This window comes from Ciconia boyciana, chromosome 17 (genome assembly GCF_034638445.1).
Source record: "Ciconia boyciana chromosome 17, ASM3463844v1, whole genome shotgun sequence".
Lineage (NCBI taxonomy): Eukaryota > Metazoa > Chordata > Aves > Ciconiiformes > Ciconiidae > Ciconia > Ciconia boyciana.
This window is the reverse complement of record NC_132950.1, coordinates 12,518,081-12,537,769: the sequence shown is the minus strand read 5'-3', so window position 1 is coordinate 12,537,769 and position 19,689 is coordinate 12,518,081. Positions and strand designations below refer to the sequence as shown.

The 19,689-nt window shown below is 57.5% G+C and overlaps 1 protein-coding gene across 4 annotated transcripts in view; it reads right to left on the bottom strand.

The window, feature by feature from the left end:
• The window catches only part of RAP1GAP2 (RAP1 GTPase activating protein 2), a 54,253-nt gene extending 34,765 nt beyond the window's left edge, over positions 1–19,488 (bottom strand). For 3 of the 4 annotated variants that reach the window (XM_072882326.1, XM_072882328.1, XM_072882330.1), the window contains exon 1: positions 19,395–19,441. The gene's annotated coding sequence lies outside the window, so the exon portion shown is untranslated. Of the gene's footprint in view, positions 1–18,083; positions 18,235–19,394 lie in introns of all 4 variants that reach the window. The other variant, XM_072882327.1, reaches the window with a different exon arrangement.
• Positions 19,489–19,689: the final 201 nt, after the last annotated feature.

The window sequence follows — 19,689 nt, the reverse complement described above, 5'->3', positions numbered from 1 at the left end:
TGCTGCCTGCCAGGCGCTGGGTGCTTCGCCCGGCACCCACCCCCCGAGCCCACCCTGGCCACGGCCGGCATCAGCGCACGGGATGGGCGAGAGCATCCTCCAGAGCTGCACGGCTGCACAGCTGGACACCCGCCTTCCCAGAAGGCAACACGGGCATCTTTTTTGTAATTGTATTTCTTCATTTTCCTCATTAGGCAAATTAAGAGAGAAGGAAAAGAAAGAATTAGAATCCTACATACTTAGTAAATCTAATTAAGGAAATACCTTAATGCAGTTACGCAGGCCCAACTGCAGGGTTTCCTAACGGAGATGGTGAGATCAGCCCTGCCAGCCCGGCACGGGTCCCGCGCTCCCCCCAGGGCCGGGGCTGCAGCCGCGGGGCTGTGCTGGGGGGGACCCCACTGCCGCCAGCCCCACCGGGAAGGCACGGCCTGCGCGGCCAGGGCTGCTCCCCCTGCTTCTCCCAAAGGGGGAGCAAATGGGGATTTTTTCCCCCCCCATTTTGAGCGTGTGGGCACTGGGTTTGTAACGCTGGCAAGTTCCCAACACAGAGAGGGCAGGTGAAGTCTTTCTCTTGTCTTTAGAGCATCCTTGATCACATCCCAAAAGTGTCTACAGACTCATATCCTGAATTTGGTAAACGCCACCAACGTCCTGCAATTGTGATTAAAATGTCCCGTTCAGTAGAGAGCCGGGGCTGCCAGGGCCCCCGGAGCCCCCCGAGCTTCCCCAGCTGAGCCCCTGCCTCCGGGCGCACGCTTCCCTCCCACTTGCTCAGTCTAAAGCCTAATGAAAAACTTCTAATGCATCCCACCTTCTTGTTTTGTTCGTCTGATTTACCAGACAGGCTCCAAATTGACACAGTACGTTCATATAAATTACGTGTGGGAAGGGGAGATGTCAACATATTATCTGACACGACCAAGTGTTTCGCACTACGTCGTTAGCTCTGCCTTTTGTTACGCTGTGTAAATTAAACACGGAGCACTGCAGGTTACATTTGTGCCTACGCTTAATTCTGCAAATGAAACCTGGCCTAAGGAGGTGCAAAACTCTTGCAGCAACAAGTTCAGCCTGTCTAGATGCTGTATCCTTGAGAAGGACAGCAAAGATGATCCTGTAAATTAACAGCCTCTATTTTTGGAGCCATAATTTTTTTGTCCTTGATGGGCATCACCTTGCCAGCTGCTCCCTTTTTAGTTTATTTAATATTCAATGCCCAGTGTCTTCAGGGGACCGTGCTTCTGCACCGCTTTTCATCCTCACACCGCCCCGGGTCAAGCCCCCGCCGCGGGGCGGGTGGTGGGAGCGGAGCCCAGGCTGCTCGCCCTCCGTCTGCGGGAGGGTCCTCTCCATCCCCGCTCCCTGCGGGCCGGTCCCGCACGGCTGCTGCGGCTCACGGCACGGCTGGGACCAAGCCTCCGACATCCAGCTCCTGGGACGCTGGTGAGCGCCTGCTGATACCCCAGGCGTGGAGGCGGCCAGGAGCCCTCGGCCAGCTGCTCATAAGTTGCAAAAAATCCAACCTGAAGATGGTTTGGTTTTTTTCAGCAGAGACAAGGGCACCGCGCTGAGATTCTACACCTGGAAATCTGCAGTGAGTGCTTGAACAAGGCACCTTACTCTGACTTTGAACAGCTCTCCATCCAATCCCGGGGACTCTAGGCAGGCAAGATCTCGCTGCATCATCACTCATCCCGCGGAGGACGTCTGCAGAGGACACGCGCTGCTGCAGGGCTCCCGCTGACTTCAGACAGCCCTGGGGCTCCGCAGACACCCCAGACCCGGGTTTCATCCTCCCGGCCACGTGCACCCAGCGCTGCGACGCTGCCGGTGCTCTGAGGCTTAAACAGGCGCGGGGCAGAGCCCCGCCGTGGAACATCTCCCCTGGGAAACTGATTTACCTGGTTACGTCCTAGGCTCAGGCTGGCCCTACCCTGAAGCGTTACCTTCTCGCATTGAAACCTGAGAGTCAGCAGAAGAAAAAGCGCAGCATTTGCTGGTCTAGATTCCTTGCAATAAATTACACATTTACAAATTGCCAGCCTGCCTCTGTGCGCACACACAGCCTCCCTGACTGCACAGCCCGCACAAGCGGGAACCGAAGCCCTGCTCAGAGCAAGGTGACATTTAACTGCCAATGAGTTTAGCTTTAATTACTCCTCTGCACCAAGAATATTGTTGAGAACAGTTCGGAGCGTCCCGCGCTCGTGCGGGCAGCGCTGCCTGTGCCGGCTGTGTGGGTCACTGCTGCGCCACGCGTTGCCCGTCCTGCTGGGGGGGACAGCGAGGAGCTGGCTCCTGCTTTGCCTGCACCTCTACAGACACTGGGTTCTTTCCAACTGGCCAAGGACTTCCCACGTGGTCTGGCTAGGAAGGTAAGGCTCGATGGCTTGCTTTCCTAGCAAATAACGGTGGAAAGAGATTTTTATCATTTACAAATTTTTTCGTCTGATCTCACTTGCAGAAGCAGAGAGAAAGCGGTGATTTCCCGCAGCATTTGGGTAAATCAGCCAAGGCGCTCACGGACTTTTTAAGACCAGAAGGCTCGTCTGATCTGATTCCTGACAAACACGAGCCAGCAAGCCTCGGGCAGCCGTTTCTGAGCTGATTCAATAATTTGCAAATTGCAGAGAACAGCTCCCAGAAACCAGCGTCTCCAACCGCCAGCAGAATCGACGGCAAAGGGCGAAGGGATGCTGTCCTCGCCTGGGCATCCATGCCAAGGGGCAGGAGGTGGAGCAGGAGGGGAGAGGCCCAAAACGTGTGGGACGCTGCTCCGGTGAACGTCCCACTGAAACAAACGGGGATTAAAATTGACTTCAGCAGTACAAAGATTTCCCTCAGTGGCTCCGGGAGACAGACTACCCGTGAGTAGCCCTTGCTGAACCAAGCAGTAAACTAACAGCAGCGAGTAGAGCCATTTGCCTTATTCCCAGTCGCCTATACCATAGCCGAGACCGATAAGCGAATGGAGGGGTGCACCCGCACCGGGACACCCACCCATCGCCTTTACCCCATGAGAAGACGGCCACCAGAGCACCACCTGGCTTGCACGTGGGACGTTCAGGAAAATCGATTTAGATGAAAATACCCGGTTCCAAATCCTAGGTTTCTGGAGTGGGACCGGAGCCAGGAGGAGCCCAAGCCCACGGCAGCAGCGGCCCCCCAGGGACAGCTGCACGTTACTGCTGCCCCCCTCCAGCTCAAGCGCGCAGGACAGGCACGGACAGATTGATTGCGGGCGGAGGGAGCAAGGTAAGCATCGCCCCGGCTCTGCGAGGGGAGCTTGGTGAAGTCGATTTGTTGTGCTGCGCTTTGCTGGGTTGCTAACAAGAAAGGGACATGGGCCACCAGGGACTCTGCAGCTGCCACCGATCCTGCCAGGCTTGCATATGGCTCATGTAAAGCAAAATTCAGTTGCAAACACAGAACAAAGCCCGAATGTAGGAGGAAAAAAAGAAAATAGGAGCAGGTGGAGGAACAGAGTCCCTTTTGACGATGCCGCTAGCAGTCCCTTCCTTTTCCTGCAGATTATGTCACTTTGATGGCCCTGGCAGCTTGCATAAGATGAAGCAACCACCGTAAAGCACTGCTTGAATTCTTGCAATCGCTCCCATGAAGGCTCCTCAGTCCACAGCAGACAGGAAAAAACCTCCTCAGGGTCTTGTTCTCCCCTTGAGATGTCTGTGTGACTCTCATTGTCCTCAATAAACCCCGCAGCAAGAACTACACTGAGAGGGTTTGTGCTCAACGTGATGGTGGGGAAAAAAAATTAAAAAAAAAACAAACCAGACTCACACATCACCGGCCAGATTTCTGTGAGAGTTCAGAGCCAGATTTCTTATCAGCCCTCAAGTATCATGCTGAGCTCATTCATAGAAATCTGGTACCTAGGGGAAAGACAACTCTTTGGGAAAAGTCTTGCTCGGTGTGACCGGTAAAGCACTCTCTTCCTTCCCTGCCATACTTCGAGGCGAACACGGGATGGCCAACGAGTTTCAGCAGGGAAAATGTTTGGAGGAGCATTCGGGCCCCCGCCAGTGGCACAGACCTCCCCAGCACTCGGACGCTCCCTACACGCAGCACGTGAAAGCGGGAGAAGAGGCTCCGGACCACGGAGCGCTGGGGAGGCACGGGGGCCCTGGCCGCCCCCAAGCCAGCCAGCCCCTCTGACACTTGCTGGCCCGTAGCTGGAGCCCACGGCCCATGGGCAGAGCTACGGCAGGGACGGGCCTTGGCTAAATGAGACAAAACCCAAGAGGCAACAGTGGGGACGGGAATGGCAGAGCCCGCCGGGGCACCCCAATGCAGCCCCTGCACCCCGCATCCCAGCCGGGGGCAGGGGAGCACAGGGGTCACAGCCATGGCACGGCCCAGCTCAGGTGAGCGTCCCTCTCTGCTGTTTACTCAGGACCATCGGGACCTGCGGGTTGTTTTTTTCCAACTGTTCAGCTTTGATGATCTACCTAAAACCCCAGCAAAGGAGAAGAAAATATCCCAAAACAACAACAGCAACACATGAACTATACGGGAAGGCCACCGTTAAGTCATAAAAGCATCGCTAAAATCCTGCTCTCAAGGGCGCCTGCCGTCCAAGGCACAGCACCTACGGCAGCAGCACCGAAAAACGGGGTATGGACCCTGCGACCCAAAAGTGTGGGTGGACAAAGAGCTAACGCTTCATCCCCAGTCGTCTTACTCTGATTTTTCAGGCTCACAGATTAGGGGGTGGGGGGGATAATTTACAATAAAGATTCCAAATAATCAATTCTTCATTCATATGGTTTTGGCACAAAATCACAAACTGAACCAAAAAACACCCCCCAAAAACCCCTCAATCCGCAGCAGTGCCCACGTTGCTTCCATCCCGAACCAGAGGCGTGCACGCCCCTGAGGTTTGGGTGCATATTTCTTACTATTTTTAACAACAAAGTTGCCAGAGCAGCAGAGTCCTGGAGGAGAGAGAACTCCTGACCGAGGATGCGCAGCATAAATCAGAGCAGGGTAAATCTTTGAAGCAAACAGCAACTCCCCTTAACGAGCGGGGGGAAAGCGGAACCGTGCAGAGCAGATGCCAGCTAACACAATATTGCAAACAGGCTATTTCCTCAAAACACAAAGTTGAACATAAAGTACAACCCGTGGCTTAGTCAATGAAAGATGAAACCATTTGTCAGCTGTTCCCAGCAAAGCGACAAAGCTGTTGAGCCGAGTTAAAGCAGTTCTGCGAACACGGCGATCCCTGAAAGAGCGCGGTCCTTCTCGGTCTTCTGCGGCGGGAGAAGCGGGTGTCGGGGTAAACCCGCCTTGGAAGGGCCGGAGTCCACCCCCTGCGCGTACATGCACAGACATACAGACAGACATACACATACACACGCGCCGGCAGCGGGAGTCCCCGCGGCTGCTGTCCGGCTCGGGGCAGCGCTGCCGCACACGCACGCCGGACCCACCCACGCCCCCGCCGGCTCGCCCGGAGCCCCCCTGCCCTGCCCCGGCCCGGCAGCTGCCGAGCGGCAGCGGGGGCTTCGCCCCGCCGCCCGCGGCGAGGGAACGGCGGGCACGGCCTCGCGCGGTACCTCTTCTCCTTGCTCTGCCTGCGGGACCGGTGCAGCAGCCCGATCAGCACCACGGCCGCCCGGATCCCCGCCCGCCGGGAGTGCATCCTGCCGCCCGGCCGGGACATCGCCGCTGCCGGCGCCGCCGACCGCGCTCCGGCCCTCGCCGCGGCACCTGCGGGGGCGGCGGCGCGTCCGCGCCCGCCTCCGCGCCCGCGTCCGCGCCGCCCTGCGCGCTCCCCGCCGCCGCCGCGCGGGGCTGCTCTCCGCGGAACGGCAGCGCGGGCAGGGCCGGGCCGGGCCGGGCCGGGCAGGGCAGGGCAGGGGCGGGCAGGGCCGGGCAGCGCATGGCTGCGAGCCCCGCGGGAAGCGGCTGCGGAGCGGCGACCGCTCGCCTTTCCCCCCTCTCCCCCCCAGGGCTGCCGCCCGCCGCCAGCCCGGGGCTCTGCGGGGCGAGCTGGCTCCGCAGCACGGCGAAGGAGCAAGGGCCTCAGCTTCTGCGGCGGAGCTCCGGTGTCACCGCTGACGCCGCGCCACCGCGGTGCCAAGGTTCTCATGAGAACAGCCCGCAAGGCCACACCGGGTTCTTTAAAGGGCGAAGTTACATCACAGCCCCTTTAAAATCTGAACAGAGGGAAGGATTTGCTCCTGCCTTGCAAACGTCGCCTTCTGCCTTTTTCAGCGTTAGCAGACCCTCCCCATACCGGACAGCTCCGGGCCGGCCCGAGCCCGGCACCCGCTGTGCCCGAGCCAGGGTGCACATCCCTGCCCGCTGCGGAGCTGCTCGGAGCCGGGCCTGGGAGCAGCGCGGCAGCGGCAGCTCTCCAGCTTCCCTCTTGCACGGGGGAGCTGGCACACGGCTTGCTCCAGGAAATATAGATGTGGTTTTTTTATTAAGTAAACTGTAAATGATCTACTTCACAACCTCAGCACCCTTCCCTGGAAGTCTCTGTTGCCATGGTGATAAAACACCCGGGTCTCTCTGCCCCAGCCCCCCCACCTCTCATCTCCCTCCTCTGCGAGTTTAATTTTCACAGGAATTAGACACAGGACTAGCTACAGCATCTTGAGCATCTTCCTCGTTAGAGGGATGAGAACACAGTCCGTGCTGCAGGCATGTATGTGAGAACGTGCCGGCCGAACTCCAGCCCTCCACAGGACTGAAACGTTGGCATCTGCCCAAAACCCACCAATGCTCCGCACCTTCGCAGCCAGCCTTCAGAGCGTCGTAATAATCCTCCTGCGTCGCCTGGTCCAGCCCGTGAAGGCGTTCCCCCGGGCGTGCTTTAACCAGCCTGGCCTTAGAGCAGGGAGAGCACAGCCTGCCACTGGCAGCGGGGCGCAGGACCCCCAGAGCGGCTGTTCGGCAAATTGTCACAGCCGACAGGTCAGGGCTTTTGGGGGGACCCTGCTGCAAACAGGCGGCCTGCCGGGGGGCACACACAGGCTGCAGGGCCGACGGCGGCCACCCCACCACCAGCATCCCACCCAAGCGGGACCCCCCCGCAGCAGCTCCTGGGGAAAGATGGGGAGAACGGCCCTCCGCTCCTCGCCCACCGGGGAGGCTATCGGGGAGGCTATCGCGCACCCTGCAACGGCCCAGTGTTCTCGACAGGCCACGGAGCATGAGCTGCCTGGAAACCCCCTGCCAGGGCAGTCAATCATTAACAGCGCGTGGGGCTCTCCTGGCAAAGTCCGTAATAAATGTGTTTGCTCAGGAGCAAACAGCTCGCAAAGGCCACAGACCACATCTGGCACAGAGAGCAGCCGCTCTCGCTGCCTCCTCCTGCCTGCCGCCTGCCTGCCATGCTTAAGGTGAGCGACATAACCTTAGCTCCGGCCTTTTCTATCCACATGTTTCAGCACAATCTCTAATCGGATGAATTCTTTAAATTCAACAAAAAACCCATCATCACTGTAATCTCTTTATGCATTCTACTGGAAGTCAGACAAAAATACGTGCAATAAAAATACTGCCACATTAATTCACCCTAGAACTGACGGCAGTTCAGCCGTCACCACACCATTCATATTCACCTACACAGCATGCGTGTAGCTCTTCAAAGCTAAACTTAAATCCAAGATTAGTATTTTCATATTTCAACAGACCTTAACGGGTCCCTGGGAAGGCTGAAGCAGCAGAAGGGTCTCTCCAGAACAGTAATTCCAGCAGACGAGTGTCAAGGTCCCCACTTCCCCACAAGGAAAAGCCCAACCCATTCTTAAAACACCCCGAAACGCGTTTCTCCCTCTCTGGCACAACATCAGATGATGCCAAGCCGTGTGTGGTGGGTGAGAGAACACGAGCGAGTAAGAGGAAAGAATTCCACTGAGCCTGGGTGCTGCCTTCACCCTCACTCGCAGGGAAGAGCGCGCAACTCGCACTGCGACGCCTTTTAATAAAGTTTTTGTGGGACCAACAAATCCCTTTGTTCTTGCAGAAAATACCTGTCTGCTTCCTTTCAAGCAGAAATCATCGGTCTGACAAATTTCTCAGGCATGGCAAAAAAAAAAAAGAAAAGAAATTAGAATCCATTTCCATGCCAAATTATACCAATTCTCCAGCACCTCATTAGCTTCCAGTTAATGGAGGGGGAGGGGTTTTAATTTTAAACCTCTTGCCTCTCGCATTAAACAGGCAGCTTCGAATTTCATTGAATCTCTCTCTCTGGAGACATTTTCCACCGTCTCTCTTCCCCTTTTCCAGACAAGTTAAGTATTAATCTCCTCTTGTTTTATGCTGAAGTGGCTTTGTATTGATTTTTAAAGATGTTCAATTCTCTCATATTTGAAAATAGAGAATCACTTTTAGCAGACACACTCAGCCATATTTTCTTCTGCACCCAAATACGGCAAACGAGCCCATGCTATAATCAATTTCTTCTGGACTTCGTTGCAGCTGATGTGTAATTTATAGGACGAGGGTAAGATAATAAATGGCAAGGGGCCGGTTGAGGGCTGGCGGGGCAGGAGCTCAGTAGCCACGTTGCAGCCATGCCGTGCCGTGCCCCTACCTCCTCTCTTGCACAGAGAAAGGGCTGCGAGGGAAGCGCTGGAGCCCCCTTTGCTCCCCGCACAAACAAGCTCCTCTCTGGTGATAGCAACATCTTCCTAGGAGGCCATGGGTTTTCCTAGGAGGTCTGGATGCTCAGCCACTGGACACGCAAGTGAAAGGGCAGCAGGGACCTCCTGCTCCCGAGGACGTCGCTTGTGGCTGCGACGGTCCCTAAAGAAGCTGCCCTGTATTTCTTGTGTTCTGCTGTCTCATAAAAGGCTCCAGGACAGACTGGGGCAGGACGCCAGGGACACCCAGGGAGGCAGGGGAGGTGGCAGGGCTGGTGGCGGCCCCTGCCCACCTTCCCCAGTGCCTGCTGCTCTCCCCTCACACCCAGTGGGTCCTCCTTGCAAAGGGACAGCTCACCGTGCACGCAGCAACGATCTCTGCTTGCCAGCCGGCGGAGCAGGAGCAGGGCGGGCACAGCAGGCTGAGCGGCACAGCGAGCTGCACCGCGTGGCCGGCGCGGGCACGGTGCCGCGGGCCGTTGGGGCACCCTGACCCAGGAGCAGAGCCAGGTCTCCTTGGCTCCTGCAGTGTGCTGGCCGTGGTGTGCGTCCCCAGTTCAGCCTTTACTCTCTACAAGAGAGGATCCCATCAGACTGATCCCAGCAAGAGGCAAGTACTCTGCCCGCGTCCTTGTCAGCCACAGAAACACCTCTGCAGGGCATCTCCCCAGCCCCATGCCTTGACCCCCGGCTCCACGGGGCCGGGGTGACTCCGGCCAACCTCCAGTTCCCGCAGTGGTGCCACCAGAGCATTGTCCTCCTGAAGGTTTGAGAGAGGGACGCTGCCAGGGCCAGCACCTGCGAAAGCCCTCCAGCTGCTGTCTGTACAGATGTGCCGACGGATGTCTCGTAAGACAGAAAGCTGCAGCCTGAGAGGCTTAGACTGGAAATCAGGGAAACTGGGGAGGTTGGGTCAGCCCTGGAAGAGGTCCCCGGAGGGGCTGCCAGCTCCTCACCCACGGAGGTTTCCTGGGCTCAGCTCGAGGGAGCCACAGCCGCTCTGCGATGGAGCCTGGACCAGAGACCATGAGCTCCCTCCCTCCACCCCCCGCGTTTCTGGGCTCCTCAATCGCCATCCTGCCTTTAAAGATTCAGTATCACCTCTGCAGTGACTAAGTAGCCTCCAAGTTAAGCAGCTACCCCTGTTTTATGAAGAAATAAATATCTTTTAAAAAATGCCGTGATGTGCTTCAGAAAGCAGTTTAGCAGCTAACTAGGAAGCCGGGTCCCGAGGGGCTGGAGAGAGCTCACGGCAGGTTAGGACAATTACACGCTGTGATTAATAAATCACCTGGGTGGCTGGCTCATTTATCCAAAGCCTGGCAGCGTCTTCTGGACACTCTGCTAAGAAAGAAGGATCTGAAAATACCAGATTGCGACAAGATCAAGCCTTCATCCCCAATATTACCGAATCCCCTGTGAATAAATGACACTATTAATATTATTAAGAAGCCATATATTTATGGAATAACTTTGTCTTTTGCGTTCATGCTGCAGTGAGATTAAACCACCCATCGGTGAGCAGCCCATCGACCTTCCCAAGCCGCCCGCGGGGGCATTTCCACCCACGAAGGCCCCCAGGGCCCCGTGGCTCACACCTGAGCCCGGCTCCGGTGACTCAGGGCTTCTCCGGCCAGAGCCGCGGTGCTGCCTTGTCAGACGGCGCAGGATAAGTCCCCAACACCCTCTGTGCCTCCCTTCGCAAGAGATATTTCTGGTTCCCTCACTCACGAGGGAGAGAGCCAGAAATACACGAGCTATGCCAGGCATTTGCCACGGCCGGGCTGGAGGCACGGCCAGCCCATCCCCGCAGCGCCGTGGCTGAGCCGCAGCAGCCGACGGGGAACCGAGAGCTCTGCCCAAGCACTCACCCGGAACCCAAGCACTCGCCCGGAGACCCCCGCGGGTGCTTCCCCCCCCCGAGCAGGACTCGGCTGGGTGCAGGCACCCACGCTGCCCAGGTGGGAGAGCTGGGCTGGGGGCAGCTGCGCCAGCACCAGGAACAAAAGGAGCCGAAGCAGCACGGACCAAAAGACAAAAATAGTAACGGGTTCTCTGTAAAGGAGCAGTCACGTTCCAATTTCCCTGGCGTAGGAAGAAAAGGATTTGGGAGCTTGCAAACTAGGGAGAAAGCGATTATAGCGTTTCAAACGGTGCTGCAGGAAGAGGATAAGAGTGCATCCAGTTTTAAGAGAAGTATCGCAAGAAATAGAGCTTTAGATTATGTTACATCAGCCCTAAGTAATCCGATTAGAGATTTGTGTTATAGCTTCAGTTAGAAAGACATAGAGGAAATACCAAGAAAGCATGAAGCTGGCTCCTCCACGCAGGCAACGCAGAGACAGAAGACAGCAAGTTTCTCTCTCTCAAAACGGTGCGAGACGCGTGCGATACGCCACCAGCAACCTTAGCACCTTGTCAATTTAGAGTGATCGGAAGAGGGACTGATGGGTGCCAAGGCGCGGGGCAGACCCGGCTCCCACCCTGGCACAGCCGGCCAGGCTTCCCCCGGCACTGCAATGCCCAAGCCCCGGTGGCTCCCTGCGCCCAGTACTGTGGCCGCTGCACGGAAGTACAGGACCAGTGTGCAAAAAGAAATTCATCTGCCTAGCTCGGCTTGTCCCCCATCCAGAGCCCGTCCCTGTCACAAGCACACACAAGCATTGACCTTTTGCCTGACGTGGGGCTGAGCATGGCCTGCGATGTTTCACCTCCCCAGAGCAATTATCAGCCTTCCCAGGAAATAGGCAGAGAAAGCAATCAAAGCCGCAGTGAAAGAACAAAAATTCATTATGAGTGAACAACCTCTCGCTGCAGAAGGAAGCCAAGGCTCAGCCAGGCATCGCAGACATTAAAAACGAGCCGGCCCCACGCAAGGGCAGCAGGGTCTGACGGTCAGCAGCACTGCAGACACGGTGCCCGTAAGGGCTGGGAGGCAGCCAGGAGGCTGGGTGAGCAGAGACCGGCGCGGGTGCACGTGAGCACCCATTCTGTGGTTAGAAAGGCTTTAAGAGAAGAAACTTCAGCATGTAAAGCGATCACAAAAGACGACCTAAAAATAATCAGGGGCTTAGCAGGCCCCAGACCCGACCCCGCTTTGGCTGCACCCTCTGTGCACAAGCCACCGTTTCCCTAGAGGGGGGGCAGGGCTTTCGCTGCATCTCGTGATGTCCCCTCACTGTGTTAGCACAGCAAAAGGGTGAGAGAAGCGGGCGGCAGCACTGAAAGCACCTCCCAGCACCTCAGAGCAGGCGTCGGTATTAAAAAAAATTTAAAAAAAAAATTATAAAAAGCCACAGCAAATGGGCCAAGCCCTCAAAGGAGCACAGCATCCACGCTTCCCTGCAGGGACCCGCGCTCCTGGCTGTTAGACATCCCTGCGCCTGGCCGCTCCCCCGCCTTCATCAGCACGAGCGAGACCAGAGGGTCTTGGGGCAAATCCCCCTTGGCCACAGCCCCACACGGTGGGGAGCACGGCTTCCTCCAGGGGGATCCCGGTGCCCTGGGGTGGGCAGCAACAGATACGCCCTCTGCCAGCTCCCCTCGCCCGTGCCGCTCCTGGTCCACGCAGACGTGGCAGGAACTGAGCCCCACGTGCCCCCCCTTCACTCCCAGCCTCCTGAGGACATTGACTCCGGAGCCACAGCCAGTGCCTGGGACACCCGCACGCCTGCGGCTCCTGCGGCCGCAGTCAGGGCAAGCCCTGACCCCGCACACGGCGCTGCACCCTCCGGCCCCCGTCACGACGGGCAGCGGGGTCCCTGCGCCACAGGGTGGGCTCAGGCTTCACCCAGGCTGCCAGCAGGAGCCTGAAAACGCTCGGCTCCTGCTCTGGCCAAGACAGGTGGTCCGAAGGGCACGCTGCAGCCCTTATCGCTCCAGTTTACGAGCACCTCCAGCGCAAAATGTGAACAATTTTCCCACTGCGGTGCCCCAGCGTGAAACCGGGCAGTGACACCAGCACCAGAGCTGAGCTCCTTGAGCAGAGCCCGGACGGCGGCAGCGGTTCCGGTGGCACACGCTGTACTCAGTGGCCTCCCTCTCTCATCCCGCTGGTGTGGAAACCGGCGCTGGGAACACCGGCAGCACCCCCTGCCCACCCCAAAACCATGCAGAAATCGGTCAGCAGAGCCCCTGCAAAACCCTGGCCGGCAGCAGGCTGGCCACCGCAGCTGCAGAGGTGGCTCCTCGGCCATGCACAGTCTGTTCCCATGCTGGCAGACACCCAGACTCGCACACAGACCCCCCTGTGCCCAGTGGAGGAGAGCTAAGAAGCAATTTAGGCTTCAGTAAGAGGCAAGAAACGCCACTCAATTAAGCCATGGGGGTGCAAATTGCTCCTTGCTGGGAACCGAGAGGCTCAGCCCCTCTGGAACCCCTGTTTGCTCTCTGTACTCCGCAAAGAGCAAGACACGTCCCTCATCACAGACGTTACCCAAAGCAATCAGCTGTTTGCTGCTGCTGCTGCTTACAAATAGATCCCAGTCCTGGCAAGTTATGCAGACTTTTCTGGGTGACAGGAGCGGCAGCGAAGGCAGGCGTTGGCAGCACCTCCTCCCCGCACACCCTGGACCGTCCCCGCTCAGGGTCGTACAGCCTCCAGAGCATCACCACGAAACAGGTAATCCCTGCAGAGCGCACGGACGATGCCAAGCACCGTGTCACCGCTGCTGCATGCGTGTTATTAATCAGACTTTAAAATCCACCTGAAATGGGCTGTCATTTGTTAGAGCACTCAAACGGAGATAATAAGAACTAGTGGAAAACCAGGGATCAGGCGTGGCTGTATGTGGGACGGGAACTGAGGGCCAGCATGGAGCAGGCTGGAAGCGAGAGGGGTTTTGCCATGAAATCCAGCTGGACACTTCTGCACAGGGTGCCACTACCAGCCTTTTGACACTGCTGCATATCGCAATAGCATGCAGAGTACAAACTAAGATAACTCTGCGTTAGCACAGTAACAAAAAATGAATTTGTATTATCACACTGCAATTAAACGTCGAGCACAAAAGACTAAAAGTAGATGTTACGATGGGGCTATTTCTGGGGCTTTCTGTACCCCAGAAAGGCGACCCATAGCAGAGCACCGGTGACGGTGCAGCCAGGCCACGGGACCTGCCCGCCGCGCGATTGGCACGAAGCCCCTTCCCTTTCCCTTCCGCTGAGCAGCCGGGAGAAGGAGGCAGCAAATATTTGCCTACTTCGCAGGCTGGCGGGAGGTCAAACGAATGGCTGTTTGCTCAAGTGCGAGAGCTGCTGGGATTTGCACCGCAGAGCGCGGGTCCTGTCTCTGTCCGCTCCGCCAGCGGCAGCCAGCGACACGGTGCCCCTCCCGCCATGCCCCCTGCGCCCGCGGGCACCCGTCCCTTGGCCCCCGCACCCGCTGGCTCCAGAGCCTCATCCCCAGATAGCAGTGAGCAGCCACACTCCTCCAGTGCCACGTCCTTCTCATCTTCCGTGACCAGCCTTCGAAATCACAGCCTTTTAATTAGATGAGCTGCAAATTATCCACTCGCTCATTTCCTCTGGTGGCCCCGCTCCCCGCTGCGAGCGGGCAGGCCTGGACCGTGGGACGGGAACCGCGAGGCACGCACCACGCACCCACCGGGAAAGCTGACCGGCCAACCCAAACCTTCGCCCTCGGCACCCTGGCTCCGGCCGAGGGCAGGGACGCTCCAGTCCCCCCTCCTGGTGACCAGGGCGGCAAAGCCCAACGAGAAGTGCCCCCCAGCCCCCTCCCAGGTAATGAGTCCTGCTCAGGACGAAGCATCCCCCAAGGCACAGGTTTCGCCTTTCCAGGGGCTCATCAGTCGCGCGCGGCTGTCATCACTGCCGGAGGAGCCGCAGCAGCCCGTGGCACTCAGGGTTCATCCAGCCCGGGAAGATTACCAAAATTATAACCGTGACTTGCAAAGAAAGCCTTGCAGGCTGAGCGAGGCCACGCCAACGAGGGCAAAGCTCTTCACCCAGGGCTACTGCAGCAACGCTTTCCAGATCAAACACTCTGGGGTCAGATGGGAATGTTCAGTTCTCTGGGCTGTGTTCGGCGTAAAACCGTCTCTGACAGTCCAGGGGGCTTAGGCAGCTGGAGCTGCTTTATGCAAGAAGATACACAGATATAAATCTTTCTGTCTACATATCTACAGATACCTATCTACATGCGTCTATATGTCTATCTATAGGTTCTCATGGTTTTATTTTTGGAACCGTTCCTCCTTCAGCAGCCTCCAGAGAGACACAGCTTTGATAAGAAGCTCTTGGAAAGCACCTTCCCATCACACGCATCCCGGGACTTCAGAACAAGAGTCGCGTTTTGGTGCCCAGCCCACCCTTCAGCGCCGGCGAGCAGAGCAGCGCTGGCCCCGGCTCCTCGGCACGTTGAGGGGCCAGCAAGCACCATGATAAACCAAAGCTGTTTTGCGGACAGGAAAATGGTAGCATGGGGAGATGAAGTGAGTTGGTGAAGGCTGGGCAGTGAATCAGGGGCAGAGGAGCAGGCAGGCGTGCATCACGCTGCTGCCGTGGGCGGGCAGGGGCCCCAGGGCTTGGGTGCAGCATCAGCCTCTGCCTGGTTTGCTCCCTTGAGTGACTGTATCATTTCTGATGGTTAAACACAGCACAAGGTAGTCATGCCTACGACAGCAGCACAATTATATGGAAATTGTATTCCTGACAATTTGGGGTACTTTTCCCTGCGAACGCAGGCTTTCTGAAGAGACGAGTTCCAAGATTTCAGCATTCAATTAAATTAGATCAAATCAGCAGAGGAAATAAGTCTTTACAGCATGAGCAGATCCTTTGAATTTTACTGGCAAATCAGTGAACTAAATGCCATCATTTATCATTAACATCGCTAATAAAGCCAGATTCAGGATGCACCGCAAACTACCATCAGCCACACGCCCGACACTTCCAGCACCACCAGCACCCTCCTTAGCCCACGGTCCTTCCCCAGCTCCCCGTGCAGAACAAAGACCATCCCTGAAGCCGTTATTCCAATCAATTGCCATCGGCATCCAGCTGGGAAGCTCAGGATTAGGCCCAAAGTTTAATCTCAACCGAGCGATGCTCCTTCCCGAGGATGCTGCAAGGGATGCGGGAGCAGGGAGGGGACCCCAGGCAGAGGAGGGGGGGCTCGGGCAGAAGGGTCAGGCTGCCAGGGACCGCTCGCTGGAGCCCAGCCTTGTGGGGAGAGCCGCCCTCCACCCTGCACCGGCTCTCATCAGCCACGGGCAGGGGAACGCCGGGAAAGGCGCGGGGCCAGCCAGCACTGCTCCTCCGACAGCAACAGGCGATGCTGATCCGTGCCCCTGAGCCCAGCTGCTGCGGAAAGCCACTGCGTCAGCCCCATCCCTATGGGAGCCGGATTAAACATCCCAAAGCATCCGCTGACGGGGTGGGATGCAGCACCGTGCTGCCAGTCCCGCCCTGCACAGCCTAAAACCCGGGCGCGTGAGTCATGGGATTGCTGCAATTAAAACTGACACCAGGGCAGGGTTTTGCTTAACTTCTGCCTGAACAACCGCGGCAGCCCCTGGCGCTGCCGGGCACACCAGCACCGCACGGCGTCCAGCACAGGCGGGCTGGGAGCAGATCCCCGCCTGGGCAGAGCGAGCAGAAGAGCCGGTGGCTGCAAACGCAGATCCTTGTGGCAACGCTGAATATTCAGCTGGCTTGGCTGGGGTTGCTCCAGAGAAGCGCTAATCACATTATGCAAAAGAGGAGCCCCAGCCAAGCGGAGTGCACGCCTGGGCCTCCCTAATCCCCCTCGACAGGGCAGCGGCACCACGGTCGCTCCTTCTCCCGAGCCCCCCACTGCCGCAGCAGCAGCCCCCCGGCCCAAGGAAAACGTCAGGGGAAGCAAGTTAATCTAAAGGCGTGATGGGGAGATGGCAGCCTGCAAGGACGACCAGCCTGGCCATGGGAGCCCCGGAAAAATCCCATGCTGTCTCTGGGCCTCAACTTCCCTCGATGCTGAGGTGTTTTGGTGATGGGGAAGGATCGTAGCTGCCTCTGCGTGAATCCGTGCTGCGATATGCTCCCGTACCCCCTCGGGAGCAGCGCCAGCACCCGGGCAGCACCGCAGACGGGTGCCGCGTAGGGAAAAACACTTTCTACCTCTAGAAACCTCTGGGGGAGATCAATGCTCTGCTTTGCTGCGCTCACGGTGGGGAACTGTGAAGGGTGGTCATCGGTTTGTGCAGGAACACAGCCTGGTGCCGCAGAGGGCAGCAGCCGGACCAGCAGCTCCCCAGCCGATGCCGCCATCTCGATTACCCGTCTCCCTGAGACACCTTGTTTGATGTGAGAGTGTTAAAAGACATATAATTTGTGGAGCTAAAACACAGGTATTATCTCAGTGACACATCCGTACAATAGGGAACGTGCTGAAGTCAATCACACTCAGAAATGGGTTTCTATTGCTCTATGGCTTTTTCCTTGCCTCTTGCTCCAGATCAAAGAGATAGAAAATGATGCAGTTGTTAGCTGGAAACCCGCCATCTTCCTCGTTAAATCACCTCGCGCTGTGCAACCTCATCAATGATTGGGAACAAGAGACCTGGATCAAGCGTGCCAGGGCTTTGGGAAGCAGAGGGTACGATGCCCGCGGGCAGGAGCTCTTGCTGGCAGCTGGTGCTCAGAACCCGCGCGCGAGGGAGGCTGGACAGAGGGGTACCTGCTCCGTACCAGCTCCACGTGCACGCTGCCTGTACCGCTGTAGGGTCTCCGGCTGGTTGCCTGTCCTCTCTAGGAGGAGACGTGCCTGCAGCAGCACGGGAGTGCCCTGGGCAAGGCAGCATCTTTTGTACGTACAGCCAGCGGCCGCCGTGACCACGTCCAGCCGCAGCAGCTGTGGTGGGCAACGGTACAAACACAGTCAAAAGGAAAACTCTCCTTTCCCACCAGCCTGGGATGCAGAGAGCCTGCAAGGGGACTGGCATCTCAGCTGAAAGGACACGACTTGTGTCCCATCTCTCAGTCCTTCCCTGAGCACTGGCGCTCTCAGGAAGCGGACACAGACCCCCGGTCTGATCCTGAACCTCTTACCATCACGTTCTCATTCTCCTGCCTGTCAGCACGCCTCCCTGTCCTCGAGCTTAATGTGCAAGCGAAGAACAAATCATTTGGCTAACATGGTTGCACTGGGTTTTGGAGCTCCAGTGAAGACCTGATGGAAATCCTGTCCCGCTTCCGAGCTGCCGGTGCAGCCGGGATGGCTGGTTATTACCCCCACATCACCAAGCAATGTAACCCACATCATCTCAGGGAAGAGAATATCAAGCTCTGCTTTCCAAATTGTAGAGGATTAACACCAAATTGCTTGTAGGAGGAAGGAGCTGTCGCAGTCCCTGGTGTGACAGCGGTAACATTTGAGAGGAATGAGACAGGACAGTGTCTGAAAGGAGTGACCTTTGAGTCTTCCCAGAGACTTCATAACGTAGCTTCGACCTATTCAAGTACCTGTCAAGCCTCTACACGTCTCTTCTGGGTGGGATTCCGAGACAAGCCAGGTTTTTACAACAGGCTTTGGAAGACGCGAGGTCCTCAGATATCGTATGGGTCCAATGCTGGTGTTTGCTGAACGAGCACAAAACCAGCATCACGAGCCCCACTGGAAATAAAACACTGGAGATGGAGAGGGCCGTTCCCAGACAGGAATCACGGGCACTGCCGGCACCGAACTGTCTCGTGGTGCGGGAGTGCTGCCGGGCAGCTCCCGGGCACCAGGCGCAGTGCCAGCGGCTGCCCGTCCCTGCCACACCGCGGGGCTCGCAGCGCCGGTCGCCATCGGGAGGCCGGGACCCCGCCAACTAGAAGGAAAAGCGACAGCCGGCGGGAGCGGTACAGTAATTAACAAAATTATCATCAGGAGCAAACCACAGACTTTGGCAGAGTGCCTGCGCTCCTGCGCCAGTGCTCCTTGCCCTGCTCTGGGCTCCTCGGCTCAGCAGAGCCAGGGCTGCTTCCACTCCCCAAATCGCACCCACCCCGGCGGCAAGCGGACGCGTGGCCACGGCCGAGGGGAGGCCAGCAGGCACGCCAAGCAGGGTAAAAGCCCCTCCGAACCTCCGGCACTCGCCAGCGGCCAGGGACCCTGCCCCAGGTGAGCCCCACGGCAGCCCCAGCTGCGCCCCTCGGCTCCCGCAGACAACCCTGTCCGTCTGCACCCCCCGATGTTTGGGAGCGCACCGCAGGCAGACGGTGCCTCTATCGCTCCAGCCGTTAAGGCTCCCTCCCCCATCACAACAATATTTGCTTTTAGAAGGCTGCTATTCTTCCCAGCGGCCGCCTTTCGATTGTCTGCAAACAGCTTCTATTTTGACAGGCTATAAATATGGCAGGAGGGAAGATATATAAACCAGCACGGTTTATTAGTTCTGAAACAGAGCTAAAAATAGACCCACATGGGGTTGCTAAGTCCTCTGGGCAGATGTAATTGTGGATAATCTAGCTTTAAATATGCGAAGGCTGTTTTGACAGCAGCAACAACATTTTAACATATGGGACTGGGTCGCACAGGAGCAGAACGCGCCGCTGCGCCACCTCCAACGTCACCGGGAAGCGGCGTTTGCATCGCCAGATCCCAGCCCACTGCCTCCGCTCCGTAGCTGGGGTTTCTGCAGTAATAAACCCCCAAATAAACCCACGTATCTACAGCAAGCCACTGAGAGGAAAGCACCTAGCCAAACACCAAGGGAAGCCTCCCAGGGTGGGAGCACCAGTGGAGCTGTGCCAGTAATCCCCCCCCAGTTTTAAACAGATAAGGCTTACCAGATTAAAGGGCCGAAACACCCCAAGCCATCAAAGCTGACAGCACCTTTCTCCTCCTGGGAAAGCCTCCTCCATTCCAGGCAAGCTTTGAAACGTGCTGCAAGGATGCTGCGCGGGCGCAGGGCTGGGTGTCTCCGAGGGGTGGACGGGCGATAACAGCCCTTCCGCGAAGAGGGAAGCACGCCCGCCTGCTCGCCGGAGATAGAGGGGAGACGTTGGGACTGGCTGGATTTTGTAAATCCCCAGCCAGCCCTGGGGCTGGCCAAGGCAGGGCTGACTGTGCCCCTGCCACCGC